We start from the raw sequence: 2,931 nt of genomic DNA, 5'->3' as shown, positions 1-2,931 counted from the left end.
GAGGCTGGGGGTTTGGGGTGGAGGGAGGGACCACAGTGAAAGCCGAGATTGGAAGGGGAATTGTAGGGAGACCCGGGCTTTGGGAGGGTCTGCAGTGAGAGCTGGGGTTTTGGGGGAGGGGGGTTTGCAGTGATGTGCGGGGTTTTGCGGGGGGGCTGCAGTGAGACCTGAAACGCGGGTTTGGAGAGGGTGGGAGGTGTGGTGAGCCCCAGGGTTTGGTGGGTTTGCAGTGACACACAGGCGGGTTTGGGGCCGGGGGCGTTGGTGCTGCAGTGACACCTGGGATGTGGGTGGGGGGACTGCAGGAAACCTGGAGTTTGGGGAGGGGGTGCTGCAGGGAAACCTGGGTTTTGGGGCAAGGCCATAGTGAGACATTGGAGTTTCAGGGTAGGGGGAGCTCTGCAGCGAGACCCGGGTTTGGGGCTGGTTGCAGGGAAGCAGAGGGTTTGGGGGGATGGCTACAGTGAGACCCGAGGTTTGGGGGGCTGCAGTGAGACCCGGGGGTTTGTGGCAGAGGGCTTGCAGTGAGTGAGACCCGGGATTTGGGGGGCTCTGGGTGCAGTGAGGACCAGCGTGGTGAAGGTGGGACCGTGTGCGACGTGGGACCCTCTCTTGCTGGGATGGTCATGGTCTGACTGGGAGCTTCTCCTCTTCCTGGGCTGTGGTCCAGGGAGGCTGTGGTGACCTGTCCACACAGACAGTGAGCTCTGGGGCTGTCCCCCCCGTGAAGGGACTGCAGAAGGGGCTGTGGGTGCCCTGGGAGCAGGGCCGGCCCAGGAACTGCCCACACTGAGCTTAGGACTGCAGTGCTCCTACCCCATGGCTGCTCTGTGCAGTCACACCCATGGAACCCACGTCCTTCCCATCTCCTCATGCCAAGCTGTGTCTTGTTCAAAGCACTGGGAACCTTGAAAGGAAGCTCTGGAAATGCCAACAGGCTCTGCTGTGGCATTTAAATCCCTGGGGGCTGATTTTGGGCCAAAGCAGGCGACATCCTTAACATGGGGGAATGCTGGATCCTGTGTTTTCTGTATTTTTTTCTTCTCCCACAACAAGAGTGAAGTAAAAAGGCTTCACCTGACCTTCTTTGCTTTGCTCTTCTTGTGGGACCCATCATGTGGGCCCACGTTCCAGTTGTCCTCCCAGGGTGGCTCATGGGGTGTCATTTAAGAGTGTGGGACAATCAGGACAAGTCTGAGGCCTTCAGGGAGCAAAGCTCCTCCTGCCCAATATCCATGGGGGCTGGGGTGGCCAGGGCTTGCTCACACTCCTCTTGCACCCTGGTGAGGTGGAGAGAAATGGACTTGGGAGAGCGACTTGGAGCGATGTGTGAGGGTGCCCAAGATTCCCTGTGGAAGGCTGGCTGTGTGGGGGTTCGTCAGGAAAACGTCCACGTGTTTAGAAAGGCAGTGAACAGCCGTGGGTTTGTGTGGGTGCTGGAGAAAGGTAATCAAACACTCAGCTGTGAGCCAGGCCTCCCAAAGGGACTGGTTTGACTCCTGCAAAGACAATTCTTTTGCTCCAGGAGGGAGACTGTTGGATGTTCAGCCTGTTTCCCGTTGTGCTGGAGGGATTGGTGGGGTTGCTGCCGTCCCTCTCAGCACCTGTGCAAGGACAGCGGGGTCTCCACCTGCAACACCCTTCTGGATTGTGTGGCAGGGACCAAAACTGCTCCCAGGTGTTTCCCTGAAGACACCTCTGGAAGAAACGCTGCTGCAGTTAAACCTGGCAGCAGAACCCCGAAAGGCACCAGGGGGGAGGAGGAAGGTCCCAGGCAGCACAAAAAGCATTGGCTGCTCGCTGTCCCCAGTTAGGCACTGGTGGGGTGTTCCCTGGCCTTGGTTTGGGGGCACAGCGCTGGAATGTGGGAGCAGGGCTCTGATGGAGCTGTCCCCAGGACAGGAGTAACTTTGCCCCAGAGCCTGTGGTTTTACTGAGTCAGTAGGGACTTTGACAAGAGTGCGTGGGTTCACTAAGAGCACCATCTCTGCCCCACTCGTGTCTCTGCCCTGCTGCCTTCCTTGCTTTCTGCGTGTCTTGTTTCCTTGGGGAGCTTTGTTCTTGGCTATTTTAGCCTTGCAAAAGTGGCTGATGCAGCACAAATCTCGGGTACTGGGTCACGTATTCCAGCCTTGATTTAGGCATTGGGGCTTGGTGTGCTGTGCCCTTTGCAGCTTCCAGAGCTGGGTTACCTCATCTCATTCCACCCCCTGCCATGGTCAGGGACACTTTCCACTATCCCAGGGTGCTCCAAGCCTCATCCAGCCTGGCCTTGGACACTGCCAGGGATGGGGCAGCCCCAGCTGCTCTGGGCACCCTGTGCCAGTCCCCGGCTGTGCCTCAGCCTTTAAGCTGTGCCTGGCAGAAGCTCTCCAGCCATACGCCATCGATTTGGAGAAGAGCAAGTGGATTTGGGGGGATGTAGAGGAGGCAAGGTGTCCCAGGGAAGGAGCCTGTCCTTGGAGAGGAGCTGGTGTCCCTGGAGAGGTTAGAGCAGGAGCAGAGGAGCTTCATGCAGGATGATCCACAGCCTTCTCCAGCCCTGGCTGGGTCACTTGTGCCATGGAGTCAGGAGTCCAGATGGTTTCAGTCTGCAGTTCCTGCGGGCTGGGGACGAGGCAGGCGTGTGCTCCTGCTGTCCCAGGCTGGCAGGGGCAGAGAGGGAACCATCCTCTGGCTGCTCTTGAAGGGACCCTGAGGAGCTCCCGAGCCTGGGGAAGCCGTGCAGCACAAGGTGCAGCGCTGGCAGAGAGGGTTTCATGGTTTAATGGTGCTGGAGAAGTTTTCATTGGGATGCTGTGCCAGTGGCTGGACAGGAGCCCAGGTGTGCAAGAGGCCACTGGCCCCGGGGCTGTGCCAGCTCTGGGCTGGCAGCAGGGCCCGGGCAGTGCCCGTCCCCTGTGCTGGCACCGCTGGGGCACCTCCACTGCT

This window comes from Corvus brachyrhynchos, unplaced genomic scaffold, assembly GCF_000691975.1.
Source record: "Corvus brachyrhynchos isolate BGI_N302 unplaced genomic scaffold, ASM69197v1 scaffold211, whole genome shotgun sequence".
Lineage (NCBI taxonomy): Eukaryota > Metazoa > Chordata > Aves > Passeriformes > Corvidae > Corvus > Corvus brachyrhynchos.
The sequence above is the reverse complement of the archived record's forward strand: the minus strand, read 5'-3'. Positions refer to the sequence as shown.